The 21,354-nt window shown below is 47.7% G+C and overlaps 2 protein-coding genes across 2 annotated transcripts in view; one reads left to right on the top strand and one right to left on the bottom strand.

Moving 5' to 3' along the window:
* The window catches only part of RSPH14 (radial spoke head 14 homolog), a 97,453-nt gene that overhangs the window by 8,565 nt on the left and 67,534 nt on the right, over positions 1 to 21,354 (bottom strand). The window lies entirely within an intron of this gene.
* Positions 7,425 to 21,354, top strand: part of GNAZ (G protein subunit alpha z) — a 67,359-nt gene continuing 53,429 nt past the window's right edge. The window contains exon 1 of the mRNA XM_058158291.1: positions 7,425 to 7,698. The gene's annotated coding sequence lies outside the window, so the exon portion shown is untranslated. The remainder of the gene's footprint in view (positions 7,699 to 21,354) is intronic.

Below are 21,354 nucleotides of genomic sequence, written 5' to 3'. Positions count from 1 at the left end.
GGAGCTGCACTGGCTGCCAATTTGCTTCCGGGTGCAATTCAAGGTGCTGGTTGTCACCTTTAAGTCCTTCATGGCTTGGGACCAGGTGATCTGAGGGATCGTCTTTTTCTGGTCACATCTATCTGACCCATCAGAGCAGGGAGGGAGGGAATGCTGTGGGTCCCATCCCTGAGGGAGATACACCTGGTGGGACCCAGAAGAAGGGCCTTCTCCGTGGTGGCTCCCTCTCTCTGGAACATCATCCCCCCAGATATCAGGATGGCCCCCACTCTAGCACTCTTCCAGAAGACGCTGAAGACCTGGTTCTGCCAGTGGGCCTGGGGAACCTAGAGCGGGATGGAGCCCATTTAATGGCTTGTATGATCTGCTGTCACCGGGGCAGGGGGTGATTTTATTTTATTATATTAATTTATTTGATTCTTTTTTATTAACATATTTTTCAGAGTATAGGATGCACCTTAGTTTTTGGGGAGGAAAATAAGAAAAAAGCTGATTGGTGGGTGGATCGGCCTCAGGAAATACCCCCAATCAGCTGTTTCCAGAGGTGAATTTTAGCAACAGGTTCATTAGTTGTGAGTTGCTTTTTTTTTGTTTTTTTTCTCTGCCTCTGAAAGTCTCCGAAAGAGAGCTTCAGAAAAAAAGACTCTGAAGTTCTGTTTCTGAGGCTATTTTCTGAAGCTCTGTTTTGGAGACTTTTTTTCTGAAGCTTCGTTTCTGATGCTTTTTTCAGCCTCTAAAACCTCCGTGTGAGAGGCTGGCTAGATTTGAAGTATAGGCCACACCCAGATTTTCACCCTCTTTTTTGGGGGGGAAAGGTGTGTCTTATCCTCTGAAAAATACGGTAGTTTTATTGTTTTAAATGAGGTTTTATATTCTGTAAGCCGCCTTGAGTCACCATATGTGAATAGGCAACAATATAAATTCAATAAATAAATATAAACAAATAAATAATTTAAATAACAAAGACAAAGACAAAACTAAAGCAGATTTCATTTTGAAAAGCAAAGGAGACCTTGCACTGGAGCCAACCGTTTTCTCAGAGAAAGCCCTGTGGCTGGAAGGAGTTAGGGGGCTGCCCCTGAGGAGGCACAGACCGGCCCCAGGAAGACTGGTCCCCCAGCTGATCTGACAGGAGATGAGGGAAGACAATTCTTGGCGCCAAAGCTGTTCCAGGCTTTGCAGGCTGAGGACGGCAGCTGAAATGGGACCAGTGGCAGCTCCTGGACAAACAGTGGGGCATTTTCAGGATTCAAGTCATGTGGCTGCTTTGAGCTGCCCCGCTCAACAATCGGGTAGCTGTTTTGAAAGCTCACCCTGCACCGAGGGAGACAATTGAGGGATTCTTAGGCCGTGACTCAGGGGAGGCAGCGCTCTTGGTCCCAGGAGGGTCTGGGCTGGCAGAAATTGGGCAGAGGCTTTTCATGCCAGGGAGGCCACCTGCATCGCTAAAGGCCAGTGGATTCAGGCAAGAACCCCTGACTGCACACCCGCTCTTCCGGGAGGAGGGTCTCCTGCTCTTCCTGGTCCTGGGGAACATCTGTCTGCAGTATTTTTGGAGGCTTGGGTTCAGTTTGTCGGCTCTCACCCAGTCTATCCCAGTGTCCTGGCAGTGGTAAGTGGTTTTATCTTTTTCCTAAGCAAAATGCTGCCTGAACTCTACATTCTGATGCGGCATAAAACAATTAAATTTGCATATCAGGTGAAAATGTCTAGCTATGATTTGCATGGAGATCGCGGGGGGGGGGAGGCTCTGAGGTGGGGGCCCTGCGCTTACTAAAGAAATGGGGCTACCCTTCAACCTCTGCTGTGGCTAACGGCAACAGCAGCAGAGAAGATGTGGTTGCCCCAGGAGCTAAGAGGCAAGATGGGGCACATTCAGGAGTAACTCGTCGGCAGCAGATGGGATGGTGGTGTCTACGTGGGGATCAAAAAGAGACAAGATGAGGGCTACAAACGTGGACATGGAAAAAAGCGGGTGGGTGGGTCTTGGGATATATGTTGTTTCTGGCTGCCATCCTGACTTTTATGACCCTCCTTGTGGGCCAGGTGGAGTTTTCCCAGGGATCAGAAGAAAAAAAATGCACAGCCTGACATAATTAGAGATTCAACTGATCCACAAAAAGACGCAAATGGTAAGACAATATACAGTGCATGGGACACTGTGGGTCAGCCAAGATGCTTAGAACACTTTCAGATAGGCATTCAGGATACAAAAGCAACATTTTTAATTTTTTGCACATATAAGATGACAGCATAATTGGTTTAAAAAATTGCAGAATAAGGTCGTTTAACTTTTGGTATCTGATTTAAAACTAATCCCTGTAAATTATATTCCAGAGGATTGATGGTCATTATTCATTATAGGTCAGCAGCTGCAAGAATTAGATTACGTGCAGCCAGGTGGACAATGATCACCTTGTCTAGGGGTTGATGGAGAAAGGGAGCAGACTTTAGGCTTATACGTTTATATGTACTTATGCTTTTAAACATTGGCCTGGGAAGGAAAAATGGATTCCAAAGGCAACAATTCCACTGCCTTGGATATGGGATCTATGGGATTAAGGGAGTAAATCGGAGTTAATAAGTAGAGCCTTGATACTAGTCTTACCACATTCGACAGTTGTACAATCAGCTAGTTTGCTCTTGTAGGAGTATTAAGTATGTTCGCTGCCTTGAGTTACTTATAAAGTAATAAAAGTGGGATAAAAATCTAATTAATTAATTAATTAATTAGTAAAATAGACCAGACTAAGAAAACAATGCCATATAGACCAGGATTATTCTTATTGTAGGAAATGTCAGTTATATTATTGGGGTGATTATTGGGGCAGTAGACTAGAGTAGAATAGAGTAGAGTAGAAAACAGAACGAGAAGAGATTGTAACAACTATAGCAAAATAATTTGCAAGGCTGAATGTGCCTCTATCTTCTTGTGAACTAAGGAGGGGCCGGAGACCTTTTCTCCCGTTATTTTCTCAGTGGGGGGGCTCCAGCCCCTCTTAACTGACTGTTGCCTTGGTAGCAGCTCTTCCTCCAGCCCTTCAAGGCCATTCCCTCAGTCCTCCACGCAACGTCCCATTTTGTCATCCTCGCCCCCGCAGATGCTTCTGAGCTGCCAAGTGCTTGGCAAGGATGGCATTCAGTCGCCCTTGGCCAGGAAGAAGGGAGTCCTCTTTCTTTGGGCCCAACTTCTGCTCTCCTTCCAGGCATTATTATTTATTATTATTATTTTATTATTATTATTTATTCGATTTTTATACCGCCCTTCTCCCGAAGGACTCAGGGCGGTGTACAGCCAGGTAAAAACAAACAATACAGTATACAATTAAAATACAGATTAAAAAACTTATTATACAGTGGCCTAAAAACTTTAAAATATATAAAACTAAAAAACCCTTAAAATTCATAATAAAAATTTAAACCAATAAAATTTAAGCCAGCCCCGCGCGAATAAATAGATGTGTTTTCAGTTCGCGGCGGAAGGTCCGAAGGTCAGGTATTTGGCGTAAACCCGGGGGAAGTTCGTTCCAGAGGGTGGGAGCCCCCACAGAGAAGGATCTTCCCCTGGGGGCCGCCAGCCGACATTGTTTGGCGGACGGCACCTTGAGAAGTCCCTCTCTGCGAGAGCATACAGGTCAGTGGGAGGCATGCGGTAACAGCAGGCAGTCCCGTAAGTACCCGGGCCCAACCCATCCTCTTCCTCCTCTCTTGGCTGCCCCATTAGCTCCCTTCCCCCCCCCACACACACAATTGGCCCCGCTGCCTTCCATTCCTGTCTCCTCTTAGGTCTGCAGACATCTATCCGGCTCTCTAAAATCATCCACTCACCTTGCTTCTCCTCCTTTTTCATAAAAAAAACCATTGCTTAAAATAAGAGCAGAGAAAAAGGGCAAAGAACAAAAGGAAAGGGGGAAAAAGCAGTGAGACCCCATTGAGAGTGGATGATGGAACTTCCCGAAAGAAGCCCAGCCTCTTGGTTCTGCCTGACTGAGCCTGAATCTTTTCCTCCCCATGCAGACCCATGGCCTCTGCATCTCTCTGCCGGCAATTACACCTGAATCCACACACACCTGAATCCTAGGAAAACCCTCATTTGTGGCTTGCTATCTGATTTTGCTTGGCTTCTATACCATTATTCTTTCTCTGTGGAAGGCACCAGGGACAAAGCCTTAACCCCACTGCAACTTGCACAGCGGCCAGAGTTGCTCTAAGAGGGAGATGGGCAGTTTCTAAAGTCGACATATTCACAAATATAAAATAAATAAATGAGAGGGTGGGCAAATGATGCCAAATGCCAACCTAAAATATGGGACTATATGTGCCACCACTCCCAAGGAGAAGAAAGCAACCACGAAAACTCTACGGGAACTTCCCAGGAGGCATCTCCCATAGGATGACCATTCCTGGTGAAAATCAACGCCTGCATCTCAGGCTCCATGCTTAGGAGGTCTCTCAGGTTCTGCCAGAGCTGGGCCTCCGTGCTGATAGCCAAAGATACAACCAGCCCTTAATGCTGACATGGGAAGGTCAACAGGCAGACTGGAATGGCAGGAGGGAGGGAAGGAGGGAGGAAAGGAAGCAAAAGGTGCCAGACCCAACAGGCATTGCAAACAACAGAGGATGTGAAAGATGCTGGAATGGAAAACCATCGGGCACAAACACACTGTCATTTCTCGGGCTTCTCCTTGGCACACTTAGTCAAAGATAAGTTTACCTTCACTCCTACATTTTCAAATTGTAAAGAGAAATATTTTTGGGGGGGGGAATCTCTAGAAAGCAGAGGGAGGAGGTGTGTGAGGAAAGATTTACAAGATTATGAACCTGTTTGGTTTTTAGAATAAAAATGACTAACAGAAGATGAGACGCTGATTAAATTATGAATGGTGACTTGCTAAAAGAACACACGAGGCCACTAATCAAGTGAGATTAGTCAGATCTGCTGAGTTCACATTTGTTGCACTTGGAACAGGAGTATTCACAGTAGCTGGATTAAAACCATCCTAGGTACCTAACAACCCCTCAAGCCCACTTAAGTCCAAAGGATAATTAAATGCAAGGGCGGGCAGCTGTCCCAAAATATACCTTTCCAAGAACTTCATATATTACTGTGAGTGCTGAAAGCCGCTTTTATCCTGTTTGAATAGAAGGTTGATCCTTTCTTGAGCAGCAAGAAGGTTGATTCTTTCTTGAGCAGCAAGCACTGCTTGAAAAGTGTCCTTTTAAAGCTTATGGAAACCTCAGGGTAGATTCTCCAAAACTCAGGTTAGGGGTCAGTCCTATGGGGTCAACAGCAATGTCTAAAGAAGGTGCGTCATCTCAGAGCCTTTGCCTTTGATGCACAGATGGGATACACAAGCCCTGTCTTTCTGCAGAGTAATCCTGCTCCTGCGTCCTGTTTTCCAAGACTATCCACCTGGGAGCCTCTGGCTGTCCACAAGAGGGCGCAGCCACCACCTGGCGCCCCCACTCGTCACTGGTGGCTGTGGCAGACTGCCCAGGAACACAGAAACTCCATAGGGGCCCCAGCTGTTGATGGCTTCCCACCCCCACCCCCTCTTCCTCCTTCTCTGGTCTCCGCTAAGCTACCTTCTAAAGCCAGCGGACCTCAGCCCCTTGTCCGGCCACAGATGCTCTGCTTCCATTAGGCGCAGGCTGAAGTACTTTGCTTGGCCTCTCCTCCCATGCCTGCTCCCCAAGGCCAGTGAAAGGAGTTTCATTTTCTTTATTCTATTTATTTGCTAAATTTATATTCTGTCTTTGTACTTGGAAGTGCTGTCCACAGCTGTTAAGAGCATATGGACCAAGACAAATTCCTTGTGTGTCCAATCACGCTTGGCCAATAAAAAATTCTATTCTATTCTATTCTATTCTGCACAATAACCAACTGATAAAATGCAGAGTCATAAAGTCTAAGACAAATTTAAAAACAAAGTGCCGTATTTAAGAACGAATCACTTGCTGCTCTCTTAGAGCCTGTCTGGATAGAAGCAGGAAGGAGTTTTGGAGAAGACCCCTCCTCCCTCCCTCTAGAACGGCTCCCCAATCTTCTTTCACACCATCAGTTTTAGGAAATCAGTATGTCCTATGACTAATCTGGCTTTTCTTGAAAATTAACCATAATGGAGGAGAGAATGATAAAGTAAGGATCAGGTTGCAAGTAGCTTTTGGGGGGGGGGGCTCTGTTTTAACCGTGAATGGTTTGCTAAGCGACCAGTTGTAAATTGAGGACTACCTGTAATTTAGTTGTTTTTAGCATCTCTTGTCAGCTTCTTGAGAAACCCGCCCTTCCTGTGAGGTTCCCAAACCTCCATTTAGGCTTCCCTGGCATTTCCCCGTTCTTCACCTCCCCCTGCCTGGCTCCCTGCAAGCAGCAGCCTCCCTTGGTCCTTTATGATGACCCAACAGGTATTGCTCGACATCCGGTCATTAGCTCGAATAGAATCACGTGGTTGTGGCCCTCTCAGGCCTGGGCCTGGTCACTGCTCTGCCTCGGGGGTGGTGGGGGCTCCTCTTTCTAAGGCCCCCGAGGTGGGGAGCCTGACTCCTTCGCTGGGCACAGTCTCGCCTTTCTTTCCAGTTACATAGCGATCCTTTTGATTCTCTTTTGAGTTTGCTGACCATTGATGAAGACCACCTCCAAGAGCGATGAAGGGCTACTTCTGCTGGGGCAGCAGGTGAGAGACGGTTCTCCGAGCCATCCCCAACTCGGTCAGGAAAAGCAGAAAACCCCGGGGGACCATCCGGGATGCGGCAGCCCCTCTTGGCAAGAGGTGAAGGGAGCGGTGGGGGCGGGAGGGGGGCCGGCCATCCTCGGGGAGCCCGGCAGCAGAGCCGCGGGGCCGAAGGAGGAACCGGCCTTTGCCCTGCACGGCGGCCGCGAGGGGGGAGCCGCGACGTCTTCCGGGCTCCGCCGCAAAGGCTCCTTGACCTCAGCCAAGCGCGGCTCCCCGGAGCTCTCCCGGCCCTCTGGGGCGCCCCTCCTCCCAATCTAAGCCGCCGAGGGGCCGAGGCCGGGGGGGGGCCGCGGCTGGGCTGCTGCTGGCAGCGCGAGGGGCTCGGCGCGGGGTGGGGGGGGGCAGCCAACGCTGCGGCTGAACCGAGGGCTGCACCGCCGGGGACAAACCGCGCTGGCCTCGAGGGAGGCGGGAGCCCGAGTCGCCCCGCGGCCAGGCTCCCCTCTCCCGCCCGTGAGACCGCGGACAGCGCCCACCGAAGGCCCCGCGTCGGAACCGGCGGAGCGGCCCCACGTGGCAACGGCCCAGCGCCCGTGCCGGACTAACGGGGCTCCGGCGCCCGCGGACCCGCCCCATCCCCGGCGAGCCGCGCCATTGGCGCGTCCCGACGCCGATCCGGCGGCGGCCGACCAATCCGGACCGCGGAGCCTCTGCGGCGCGCCCGCCTCCCTCCGCCCGAGGCTCCGGAGCGTGGCCGGCTCTGCCGTGCGGCTGCGGGGAAGCGGCCAGCCGAGGGAGCGGCCAGCCAGCCAGGCAGCGAGCGGACGGCCGGGCGGCAGGCAGGCAGGCAGGCAAGCAAGCAGGGAGGCCGGAGGAGGAAGACGCCCGTCCGTCCCTGCTGGGCGCGGGCAGCCGCCGACGGCTCCTGCTTCTCCCGCCTGCGGGCCGTCGCGGGGCGCCGCCGATGGGAGCGCCGGCTTCGCCCAAGCGCCGCGGCACCGCCTGCCCGCCCCGCCGCCAGGAGGTGAGTGCGGGCCGGCTGCCTGCCCGTCCGTCCGTCCGTCTCTCCCTCCGGCGCCGGAGCAGCTCCTTCCCCGGGAGCCCCTCCGCCCCGCGCGGCGCCCAGACCTCGCCGCCCCGCCATGTGCCGCCGCTGCTGCGGCGGGCGCCTCTCGGGAAGCGGCGGGGGGGGCGGCGGCGGCCTCCTGCGGGAAGGTGCGGCGGGCGGGGAGCCCGGCAGACCCGCCGTTGAGCGCGCGCCCGCCCGCCCGCCAATCCAGCCCAGCCCTGCGCAGCCCGCCCGGTGGCGGCTCGCTGCGGCAGCGCCCGCCGCTGATGCCGCCCGGGGCCCCCGCCGCAGCGCCCTTCCCGGCGGGGCCAAGTCCCGGAACGCGGCCGGTGGCGCCGCCCGCCAAATCGCCGCTTTGCGGGCAGGGGAGGCGCGGCCGGAGAGGCGCCGGGATGGTACCGGGGGTGGGGTGGGGGAGGCAGCCTGGAAGGGGCAGGAAACGCCTCGGTGAGAGCCAATGCCGACTCCGCAGGGCAGAACCAGTCTCGGGCCCCGCCGCCTTTGCAAGCGCCCCGAAGGAAGGAAGGAGCCCTGGGACAGCTCCGGAGGAAGGCGGAGATGATGCAGGGGAAAGGCCGACCCGGCCCGGCGGCTTCTCAGGGGAGGGAGCGGCTCCCCCGGGCCCCGCGGTCGATGCCAGCCCGATTTTTGAGACGGGCGATCGCTTCTGCTTTAGAGCATCTGCCCTCATTTCTGGCTTGACTGCTCTGGCTTTAAAGCCAGGCAGCTGTGAGATGCCGGCCCTGGCTTTCTGCTTGGAAGGGCCTAAGGAAGAGGGGTGGGTGGGTGGTCAGGCCACCCGCTTCAAAATCCGAAGTGTTCCAGAGGTTGTTCCTGTGTGCCAAAACCCAAATGGAGCAAGGTCTGGTGGCATCTCCAGTTGGAGGTCATTGCTTTGCAAGGAAACCATGTTGGCTTGGATTTCTTGAGAAATCCAGTGCAAGGATTGGTGCAAAGACCTTGCAGATCCGGTGCAAGGCCAGGTCTCTCCTCGGCTTGACAGTAACACCCAACGGGGCATGGGATGAGTTGGGAAGGCCCTGGAGAAGGAGGAAGCGTTAAGTAGCATCTCTTGGTGATAGCATCTGATTTTGAAACCTCCAGTTGACCCTGGTGGTTAGTCACTCACAGTCTCTTGTTTCAGGCAGCTTAAGACTCATTTGAAAGGGCTGGTAGGCAAGGGCTGCCCTAGGACCACGCTAGCCTTACGTTAGTTGCCATGTTAATAACATCTTGCATTGATGAATGGTTTTCATTGTACAGAGGCACAAATGTAAAGAAAGCGGGTATAACGTGTGACTCCCTGCAAGCTTACTTGGGAGAAAGCCTCCTCGCTGGAAATGAATTCTGATAAATATGCAGTGGCTCAGACAGCAATATTTAGATGAAGTTATAGCTGAATATTCTATGTACATGGTTTTGAATAAATCAGATGTATTTAAGATTGAAAATGATGAGGGACGACAGCTTTGAATCCTGCATATATGCTTAAATCCTTCAGGTTAGGTGTGAACTTGTTGAAACATAAAAAGTAGAAATGATCTGTCCAAGATTGCAATGGCTTGTTCAGACCACTCAGGATACCTTATCCCATGTGATTACAATTACAATCCCAGTTATATTTAAAAATTTGAATGCTTTGACATAACATATAAGGGCAATTAAAAGATACCTTTCCTGAAAGATACCAAGATGGGGTAGAGAAAAACCACCAAATCTTTAATGGCTTAAAGTGTAAAAAAGCAAAAATAGAAAGCAAATATCAACAAATTATAATCTGATTTCCCAGTGCAATGAGTTGCCTTTTCAGAGAATAAATACTTCTGCCGTATGAGGTTAGTACTCAGTTTCCAGTGAGTTGCAGTTTCCATTTAGAGCAGGGGTGTCAAACTTAAGACCCGTGGGACGGATCCAGCCCACATCAGGGGGTGCTTAGATCTGGTCTGGGGGGCTGCCTTGGAAACAGTGAAGGAGCAGCCTGTGGTGCCTCTGCCAGCCAAAATGGGACAGCCTCCTGCAACCCTCTGTCAGCAAAAACGGAGATTGGGAGCCCATTTTGGCTGGCAGAGCACTCCGGCCACCACAGGTGCCCCTGACACGAGTGACGTCAAGCTGGCCACACCTACCCTGGCCTCCCCCAAGGTCAAACCCCACCCTGATGCGGCCCTCAATGAAACCAAGTTTGACACCTCTGATTTAGAGGCTTCTAAAAGTAGACCAACAGTGCTTGATGTGCCATATTAGCATCCCAGCTCCCAAAATAGACAATGAATCTCTGAAAAACCTTAAGATTTGGTCTTCTAACTTAAAGTAATAGTACACAATCCATAGTGCTAAAGTGGGAGGCTGTCAGAGTTGAGAACAGAGTCTATGCGCCACTCTGCCAACAGCAGGCAGACCAGGAACCACGGGTGTCGTGAAAGTCTTCCTCTTCAGTCTCCAAGCAAAAAATAGGGAAGCGGCAAGTTTTAAACTGGTGCAAACCAGTTCTAAGTGAAGGGCCTGCAGGCATGGGGCACTAAGGATGGAGGGTCAGAGTAGGCTAGGTTATGCCTGCACAGGATCTATTATCATCTGCAGTTTAGCATCAGCATGCTTCCAATTTGTGGAGGTGGCTCTTGTGTTGGATTTGTAGATGGTTGATTGTTATGGAAAGTAGGGATTCGAGGAGAGCCTGCATGCCTGAGACATCAAGGGCTGGAGGGCCAGAGTAGGCAATTACCCTATTCTGGATTTGTAATTGGCTGACCAACCACACTCAACAGTAGTCCTCAATGGAACTGCATCTACATGGAGGGAGGTATGCAGTGGGGTACCCCAGGGCTCTGTTTTAGGCCCAGTACTCTTCAACATCTTCATCAATGATTTGGACAAGGGAATAGATGGGGAACTCATCAAATTTTCAGGTGACACCAAGCTAGCAGGAATAGCCAACACTGCAGAAGATAGGCTTAAGATTCAGAAGGATCTTGACTGTTAGATTTCCTGCCTAAGCAGGGGGTTGGACTAGAAGACCTCTAAGGTCCCTTCCAGCTCTGTTCTGTTCTGTTCTATTCCACTCCACTTCACTCCACTCTACTCTATTCCCATTCTCGGCCTCTGCCTGCATGCTGTCGTCTGTCGGTTAGCATCAACGTGATTACAACTAACGGGTTGGTTTTGTAGATGGTTGATTGTTATGGAAGGTATGGATTCCTCCTTAGGTCAGTCCATAATCATCCCAATACATGATGGGAAAACGGAGCTGCAGAGGTTTCAGCCAGTTAGGCAAAGTGGCATCATAGGTCAGAAGGTGGATGACTTGGGGGCATCAGACTGAACAGGAAGCTGATGAGAACAGTGTGGACTTCCCTTTGGAATCTGCCCATCCTTTGCCCATTCTTAGCTGTGCGAGAGAATGTAAAAAATGCCAGCCGGGCTATCAAGCCGCTTTATTTTCAGCAGAAAACTCAACTGCTCTTTGTTCCTCTTTCATTCTTGTAATCTAGCCAGGTAAAAGCCGTGCGACAGAGCCTTAATTTAAATATGCGTTTGCGTCACTGACAGTTTCTCTCCAAAGGATTCTACTTGCACAAATCGTTTTAATTCTGCAGGTCTGAGAAAGGGAAATTCAGCTGATGTGGTTCTTTGGGCCTTTAGAAGAGGCAGTCTTGATAGAACTGAAAAGCTGCAACAGTGATTTGAAAAAGTTTATCATGGAATAAGAATTATCGTTGGAACAATTTTAGGTACTTCTGACTAAACAGATTCCATAAAAAGGCATAGCAAGAAGAAATAGTGAGCTGGTCTTGAGTTTTTATAGCATACATAGCCTGTCTGCTTCTCTAGATAGTTCCCACTATGCAAGATCCACTCAATACATAGACTTGGGCCAGTGGCCGGGAATGGGGGGCGGGCAGGCGCCTTCCTCAGAGATCCAGCCCTGTCTTCAGCCTGACCTGCAAGAGGGTCGGATGTGGGAGTGCAGGTCACAGCAGAGGGCATTTTTTTTTACTGTTGGGAAGAGGCAGCCTCTCCTTTTCCTGCTTTCCAGAGTTCAGAGCTTTGGGCAAAACCTCTGCCCATGTACAGCAGCTGCCCTCTTTCAGCTGCAGTGCTCTGTGTTAGTTAGCATTTTACATGCATGCAGGTAGCGCCATGTAGAATGCAAGTGAGGCTTGGATGGCCCCAGTTACAATACCGATAGTAGAGAATATTTATAACAAAGACTGAAATGGGGGGGTCCTTGGTGCCCTCTGAGTTTGGTTGTTTTTTTGCAGACCTTTCATGACCGAACTAGGTAACGTCATCAGTACACACCCCACTCCCTTCTAGCCCTGATGATGTTATCTAGTTGGGTCATGAAACGTCTGCAAGAAAACAAGCAAGCTCAGAGACCACCAAGGATCCCACAGAGATGATGAAAGGTGCCCTCATTGCTGGGGCTGATCACCTGGGCCTGGAGTGACAGGTCGGTTTTGTGCCACTCTTGAGTGATGCCAGGTGCCCGTCAGAAGGAGCCCAATTCAGCTGTGAAGAAGAAAGCGGCTTATTTGCTTCACCCAGAAACTCTTCTAACCAAACACTGCCCCAGAGTTCAGTCTCCTTTTCTACCCTTGGCCCACTCGGAATCCAATCATTAATTTTGGACCTTCAGAGATTCACCTCTGAATCCAGGTGAAATGGTCTCAGGGGGGCAGAGGTCGACCGCGAGGTGCCTCACTTGTGGGATGCCGCAGGGGTCGATCGTCTCGCCCCTTCTGTTCAACATCTATATGAAGCCGTTGGGTGAGATCATCAGTGGCTTCGGGGTGAGATACCAGCTGTACGCTGATGACACCCAGCTGTACTTTTCCACCCCGGGCCACCCCAATGAAGTTGTTGAAGTGCTGTCCCGGTGTGTGGAAGCCGTACGGGTCTGGATGGGGAGAAACAGGCTCAAGCTTAATCCCTCCAAGACGGAGTGGCTGTGGATGCCGGCACCCCGATTCAGTCAGCTGTAGCCGCAGCTGACTGTTGGAGGCGAGTTATTGACCCCAAAGGATAGGGTGCGCAACTTAGGTGTCCTCCTGGATGAACAGCTGTCGTTTGAAGATCATTTGACAGCCGTCTCCAGGAGGGCCTTCCACCAGGTTCGCCAGTTGCGCCCCTTCCTTGATCGGGATGCCTTGTGCACAGTCACTCATGTGCTCATTACCTCTCGCTTGGAGAGGTAATGAGCTTATTGTAATGCTCTCTACATGGGGCTCCCCTTGAGGTCCACCCGGAGGCTTCAGTTAGTCCAGAATGCAGCTGCGCGGGTGATAGAGGGAGCTTCGCGTAGCTCCCATGTAACACTGCTCCTGCGCAGACTGCACTGGCTACCTGTGGCCTTTCGAGTGCACTTTAAGGTTTTGGTTACTACCTTCAAAGCGCTCCATGGCTTAGGGCCTGGATACTTACGGGACCGCCTGCTGTTACCGCATGCCTCCCACCGACCCGCACGCCTCACAGAGAGGGACTTCTCAGGGTGCCGTCCGCCAAGCAATGTCGGCTGGCGGCCCCAGGAAGGTCCTTCTCTGTGGGGCTCCACACTCTGGAACGAGCTTCCCCGGTTTACGCCAAATACCTGACCTTCGACCTTCCGCGAACTGAAGACACATCTTTTCATTCGCGCGGGGCTGGCTTAAATTTTATCGATTTTAAATTTTATCGATTTTAAATTTTTTAATATTAATTTTAATGGGGTTTTAGTTTTATATATTTTAAAGTTTTTTAGGCCAATTATAAAATAAGTTTTTTAATTTGTATTTTAAATTATATATTGTATTGTTTGTTTTTACTTTTGGCTGTACACCGCCCTGAGTCCTTCGGGAGAAGGGCGGTATAAAAATCGAATAAATAATAATAATAATAATCTGGTTTTGGAAAGTTTAAAGTAGGTGTAGGACAACCCAAAGGTATTCTGGCCTCTCGGGCAGGCATTCTGAATGGCTCGGTGTTTCAAAAGGCAGCTGGTGACCCAGATCTGCCACCTCAGGTGCCTCTTGCTGTTTGTCTCATCTCCCAGTAGAGAGGTCGTAGCTCTTCTGGCTCCGTTTATAGCCTAATGAGAGAGTTGGGTGCAAAACTCTTGCCCCCCCCCCCCTTCCATAAGGCAACCCTGAATCCCAAGAAGGCACTCTGTAATTAAATGGTGCAGTTCTAATCCAGATTCTCCAGGACGTGAAATGATATTTACCATTCAAAATGGGTTTTCTTTCTGGGAAACAGAAAGGTAGTCTAACATCTGTAACTTATTAACAGAAGTTCTTTCACCTGCCTTTTTTATTCTAAATGCTACAGAACCAGCCGTGGATAATTTCCACTGGTATATTAATGGATAATTTTGTCTACCTGCTCCTGAAACCAGGGTTTAAGTTAGTTATTTAATTATTATGATATTTGTATACTGCCAGATTGAATGGGCTCACAGTGGTTTACTGTACAAATAAAACGGGAAAATTATTGTGCAAAGCCCCTTGCAGCCCAACTTTGCACATTAACTTGGCAGCGAGTCATTCTAAATTAGGCAGGGATTTTGGCTGAATAAGACTATCCCTAGAAGTGTGGCTTTCCTTGCTGATGGGTTTGCCAAACTCTTTGCTCCCATCATTCCAATTCCAGGCTGAAGGAAAGATAACAGAATAACAGAGTTGGAAGGAACCTTGGAGATCCTCTAGTCCAACCTCCTCCTCAAACAGGGGGCCCTTGACCATTCCAGTCTCATCTTAGAAACCTCCAGGGATGGATGCTTGTTAGAAGCCGTGTGTCAGGTTGTGTGCCTGGGGAGCTTGGTGGGAGCTTTGCTCCTGGAATGGCCGGCATGGGAGCCCTGCAGGAAACCTTTCCGCCCTCTCTGCCTGGGAGGAAGAAGGTCTGGTAGCAGGGCTCCCCCCCTCCTCCAGCTTGGGAGGACCACTTTGTGAAGCCGGTCTGTTCTCTGTCCTTAGGGCTACAGGGACAGAAGGCAGCCTTGGGGCCCCAGAGGACCTGCAGAACAGGGGCCTTGAGCTTGGGGACTCTTCTGACTGAAACCTGCCAGGCTTCAGTTTTCTGGTTTGCATTTCCCCCACCCCCCACTCCAGATGGCAATTTGCACAGAATTTTGGAATGGGTGACTTGAGATGCTACCTGGGCATATTTGTTTGAATGTGGGCTGTTTGGGCAGAACAAAGTACAGCGACAGAGCTGCCTGAGAAATGGCCTTGGTCTGCCTGGCCCCACGTGGACATTTGCTTATTCAGTGTGACCAGTTTCTGGCTTTAAGGAAGGAGAATTGGAGCTCCCTTTCAGACAAAACTCTTGGGGTCAGCTGCCTGCCTGTCTGTTCAGGTTACCTAGAAAGTGGGGCTAAAATTGATTCATCACAGCAATAATGTTTATCACAGAGAAAAATCAAATTAACATTGGAGGTAGGAAAATTGGTGGGAGTGTAACATTGCACATTTTCAAGGCACAAAGAAAGATGTTTTGAGTGAAGGAGGGAAGCAGACAGAACAAAGATAAGTAGTTTTCTCTTTACAGGGTGGGAGATAAGATGTGATTGCAAATTAGCTTCTTTAAGCAGCGCTTTTGGAAATGTTTGCATATTTAAATTTATTCTATTTGGAAACTGTTATCTGTTAGGCCCAAGAAATCAGAGAAGTGAATTACAGTTGCAGGTTTGGAGTTTCATAGACAGTAATAAAACTTCTACATCCTTGCTGAGAACTTCTTTAGCAGATCCAGCCCTGAACCCCAAATCACTGCATATTCATTCCTCAAATTCCATTAGAGCTTTCTTTATGTATGTTTCTCATACTGGATTGTTTCCTATTTTGGTGTTATATTTCAGTGATCTTTTATCAATCTTCTACTCTCATCAATTCAAATTGCTTTGTTATTTTTCAAAAATAACTAAAAGAAAGCAAAATACTTTTCTAAGATAGGGGAATACCAGCAGGATTCCTTAGTTTGTTTTCCACAATTCTGAGAGTTCTTTAAGCAAGAGATGCAAGTTCTGAAAGGTAATCTTTTTAAATTATTTTAATAAACACAACGGGAAATTCAAGTAAATTTCAGTATTTTCTAGGAAAAAAATAGTTGATAGGTATAATAGACTTTACAACTCAAGTTGAATTTCAGAAGAAAGCTTAAAGGATGAAAATTCAGAGGAATCTTTACTCAAAGATCTCTCCAGACAAAAGTAAAGAAAATGGAAGCCAAGCTAGAATTTCTGGAAACCAAGCTGTGTAAAAACAACCTGAAATTTAGGCACACACCAGAAGACTTTGGTAAGGAAGCTCTAGAAAACTATTTGGTATGAATGAATTTTTGAAAGTTCTAAAAATGGATAGGATAAATTGCTGGAGAGTGTGATGAAAACGACTGCTGCAGGACCTATTTGTAAAACAGTAAAATTATCTTTCCTCAAAACAAAAAACAAAAAAAAACAACCAACCCGAATTTAAATAGAAAAAAATGAGGAGATCCTGGATCAAATCCTGTATATGGAGAAAATGAAGTATTTTTATGAAGAGAGTTTTTTTTTTCAGGCTAACTTAATTTCTGTAACTTAACTCCAGTGTGGGAGGCAAGTAAAGTTCTTGTGAGAGATTGTTGATCTCTCTTGCAGTCAGAAAGCCTTGTTAGGTCACAGCTTTAAACATGGAATTGTGCCATATCTGAAACTTGGGATTTAACATTTATATCTAAATTTAACTTGAAGTCTGAATTTTAGCTGTAACTTTTTTCTTCTTCTGATTGGGTTAACCTAAGTTTCTAAAGGTGCATCTGAGATTTATTGACTATCCCCTCCCCCCTTAGTTTTGGGCTGAATTGCTGATTTTGGCCTTGGGATGTTATGACCTGATCTGCTAGTAGGGGGCATTAACACCAGTTGGTTGCCATGCCAGATCAGTCTCTGACTGCCTTCCAGCTCATTGGAATCCCCCCCAGGAAATGAAGCAGTGAACCCATTCTAGGCCATGGGTGATCCCTGTGGATTTCCATTTTCCTGAGGATCTGGTGGGTGGCTTGGCTGAGTCCTGAATTGCCCGCATCTGGCTTCTCCTGTGCCAATTTTGGTTTCCAGAGGAGCTCCATGAGATGAACTGTCTGGCGGGCTGATGGAGGAAGTCTAGATGAGTCTGATAAGACCTGATATTTGGGACCACACCATAGCGATAAGGGTGACCTGGCGGCCCATCTTAGAGCGGCCTGGTCCCTGCTTAGGTAAACGGGTTCATCTGCAGAGCTGCTAGGAGGACCATCCTAACCATCCGTTATTTGGTTATGCTGTGAGTTGCCAGAGTCAATTTGGAGTTGGGGAACATCTAAGTCAGGGCTGTCAAACTCACGGCCTGGATGCGTCATGTGCTGCCCCCACCCCCGCCTGGGTTAGTGAAGGGGGAAAAAGTCCCAATACGTCACGTAACGACGTGAGTTTGATACCTCTGATCTAAGTCAAATACCTATTTTTTAAAAACCCTTTAATAATCACCGTTACTGTCTTTGTTATTGTTTTTTACTTTTACTATTTTAAACTTTGCATTAGTATTTTATGTCATCTCTTTGACAATTATAACACGTGGCTTGTAAGGATAAATAAGTCAAAGTAGAAAACCGAAGTGACAGCCTTTGTCCCAGTTGCTGGGGGATCTTCGCGAGGTTGTGCCAGATGCAGCCTGGAGTTGTAAGAAGTACTGCTCCCTTTACACACAGAATCTGTCTTCTCTTTCTTTCACAAAACTCACACCTTCGGGTGAAATGACAATTTTGGGTCTGGGTGGGAGGATTTGGGTGAACTGAGCTAACTGCTGATAAGTCTGATTCCTCAGGAGGATCCAACTGAATGCCCTACTTTGGGAGAGAGGTGGCATGACACCAGCTTGGTACCCAGGCTATATTTAGGTACAGATCTGTGTGTTTCTAGTTAGCGAAGAAGGTGCCTTATATATCATTCTATGTCAGGTGCTTGCTGCTGGAAATGGGAAGTAAAATATGAATTCTTCACTCCTAGAAAAGTTAGCATTTTTGCAAGGCAGGAACAGATTGTCTGTCTTTCTGTCTGTCTGTCTGTCTGTCTGTCTGTCTGTCTGTCTGTCTACTTACCTACCATCTATCTATCATTTATAAAATTTATTGGCCACTCATCTTACTATAGGGAACTCTGGGTGGCTTACAATTACATGTACAATTAAAACATAAAAAGACATGAAAACTAAGGACACCTGGGGAGGGCAGGGGCAGAGGTGGGGGGAGGTGGGATCTGTTGTTACTTGATCAACCACTTCTATTGCGTTGATCCCCCACTGGGGCCCCAAGCTGACTGGCACAGCCACATCTTTAGGCCTTACAAAAAGATAGTAGGGTTGGGGCCAACTTCACATTGGGGGCAGAATGTTCCAGAGGGCAGGAGCCACAGCAGAGAAGGCCCTCCTCCTGGACCCCGCTGGCTGGAATAATGGGGCAGACGGGACCTGCAGGAGGCCTCCTCTGCTGGCACAAGTGGGGCTGGCCAATCCCAGTGGGGGTGAGAGAGTCCCTGCTTTGCAGAGCAGGAAAGCTGTTCTGTAAGAGTTCCTATTCTATCAATCAGATTCACTCCTTCCCTCAGGATCATCCCCAAATGTGTTAATTTTTAAAAAAAAATTCTCGAAGACTTTCAGGGACTAGGATGATTGTTTGAGCAAGATAACTGCAGCTGTTTGTTTTGCAGGCATTTAAAAAAAATATTCTACCTTTATTCCTTTTATAAATAACTCAAGGCACTGAACATATCAAATATATCTTCCTTCTCATATTTTCCCCACAACAACCCTGCAAGGTGGGTTGTCTGAGAGTGATTGGCCCAAAGCTGGCTTTTGGGACTAAGGCGGGACTAGAATTTACTCTCTTCTGATTTTATGTTTTTTATTATCTTGTGGGGCTGCATGACTAGTGAGTTGGACACCCCTGAGGGAAGCTGCTCCAAGTCAGGCTACCTTTTTTTAATTGGGGGATGTCGATTATTGTTCAAGTTGTTCCAGTTGTTCCAGATTATTGCTCCAGTTGTTTTGGGATTGCCCCCGAAGGCAGGTGCAATCGGTCTACTTCTGTTTGCAAGTCTTTGTATATCATGTTTTCTTTCATTCTTTTTCTTTTGTTCTGCCATCTCCAGGCACTGCCATGCCCACCACTATCCAGACCTCTTTGTCTTTCTTATCAACAACGGTTATATCTGAGGTGTTATGTAGCAGTTTGTTTGAATTCTAAAGTCCTAGAGTGCTTCAACTTCTCCATTTTCTATGACTTTTCTATTGTATGGTCCCACCAGTTCTTGCTTGCAAGCAAATGGTATTCCTTGCAGATCGTCCACTTCACCACTGTTGCCACTTAGCTATGCCGTTGCTTGTAGTCAGTCTGGGCGATCTTGCAGCAGATAACCAGGTGATCCACTGTTTTTTTAGCTTCTTTCAGAGGCAATGCTTCTACCTGTTGCTTTCTTCTCCATTCAGGCTTTCTGTGTATTTGTTCTTAAGGCTTGGTCTTGTGTAGCCAGAATTAGTCCCTCTGTCTTTTTTTTCAACTTTCCTGCTATTAGCTATTGTCAGGTCCTGTTATCTGCTTTGCTGTTTGCTATTTTTAATGCACTGCCCATGTGATAGTTTGCCTTGCCATTTCTCATTTTTATTCATTATTTAGTCTTTCATATGTAGGCAGTTTGGTTTCTCCACTACTTAATAAACTTTCCTGGTATACTAGCTTCAGTACATCCTCTTCTTAGTCCTTCAGATATTCTTCCAGCCATCTGACGTACTTGCAACATTCCACACCCACCTATTTTCCTTGGTAAGTAGAGACTGTCAACATTGCTGCATTGATAAAGGGTATGATTCATTGCCATTATTTTTCTGGTCTTCCTATCCAAGCCTTTTAGTTCTGCTTGAGTCCAGTCCGCTGTTCCAGCTGTGTATCTAATGACTGGAATTGCTCAGCTGTTAATTGCCTTGATGACATTTCCTCCCGAGTTTGGACTTAAGATCTTCATTTTCACTTTTAACCTTCTTCTTGACTTCAGTGAGCTTGATGAAATCAGCTTGAAGGATACCCAGATATTTGCTGTGATTGTATTCATCCAGACTCTTTATGTTATTTCCATAGGACATCTTGATTCTTTCAGTTTTTCACTCTTTTTCTCTTTATTATTAACTATTTATACACTTACTGATACACATAAAAATATTCGCTATGAAGGGACCTTGGTGCTCTCTGAGTTTGGTTGTTTTCTTGCAGACATCAGTGCTAGTGTTCATACTTAGAGTGAATATTCAGTACTTAAGAGTCACTTATGATTGAAGTGATATAAAAGATTGGTTCATCAGAAAGAAAGAAAAGAAAGAAAGAAAGAAAGAAAGAAAGAAAGAAAGAAAGAAAGAAAGAAAGAAAGAAAGAAATTACTGATCCTATAAAGTGCCTGCCACTGGAGCACAAGTTCTGAGCAAATTCTGCTTACTTTCAATCTCTTGAAAGTAAAAGGACAGAGTAACTAATATCGCTGCTGAGAGATCAGCTTCTCCGGATCAAAGGCCCTGTTGAGACCCTTCCTGAAGCCTCTCTAGAGAACTGGAGAACCCAGCAGACGAGGGCAAGAGCAGGCACTGCCCCTCGAGGGGGGATTCTGGAAGCTTTGCTGGACTCTTACAGAGCTGAGTGTCTCAAGCGCTTCGCTAAGCCTATTCTGCACCGTGCAGGGAAGGTGCGTTGCAGAAATGGGAAAGCCATGCTATTTGGGACTAGGACGGACGGAGAGGAACTTGACCTGGCTATAGTCATTCCCACCCTCTTCCCAGAGCCTTACACAGGACTTTCTTTAAAAACTATTCAGAAATTGCACCTGACCTGAAATATAGTAGCCTGATGTGCTGCTGCTTGATGGCGGGGCTGGTGCTGTGGAATTATTCTCTGAGGAGGAATGCCTTACTGGGCTGCCCCTGCCTGAAAATTTTCAGGGGGAGTCATTAAAAACGGACGCTTCCGGGGATGGTTGCCTGCTGCACCAACACTGACTCTGCTTTCCATTTTTTAATTTTGTTTTGTTTTGCTATAATGTTGGTGCTTATTTTTAGGATTTAGTCATTTTTTATTGTTTTAACCACGTTTTATTTCTTATAAGCGTTTGCAAGCTTTGCAGGATATAAATTCAATAAATAAATAAGCAAACAACATTAAAAAATAAGTACCAGTATCTCCCATGGATTATTTTGTTTTTCTTTGAAGCTAATAATTTTTAAAAGTTACATTTATTTGTAATCTTAGGTTTAGCAAACATCTTTTAAATGTGCAATAGCACTTAAGACTTATGTACTGCCTCATAGTGCTTTATATCACTTTTCTGAGTGGTTTACAGACTCAGCATGTTTCCAACAATCTGGGTCCTCATTTTGCCATCCTTGGAAGGATGGAAGGCTTTGAGCTGGTTAGGATCAAACTCCTGGCAGTGGGCAGAGTCAGCCTGCAATGCTGCATTCTAACCACCAGGGCTCTTTGCAAAATCTTTCTCGGTTGGTTATCAATATTGGGAAGCGGTTCGAAAGGTAGCACATAGAATAATATCTTTGGAAGTGACCTTGGAGGTCTTTTAGTCCAACC

This window comes from Ahaetulla prasina, chromosome 15 (genome assembly GCF_028640845.1).
Source record: "Ahaetulla prasina isolate Xishuangbanna chromosome 15, ASM2864084v1, whole genome shotgun sequence".
Classification (NCBI taxonomy): domain Eukaryota; kingdom Metazoa; phylum Chordata; class Lepidosauria; order Squamata; family Colubridae; genus Ahaetulla; species Ahaetulla prasina.
Note: the sequence above shows the minus strand (reverse complement) of the source record. Positions and strands in the feature narration are given on the sequence as shown.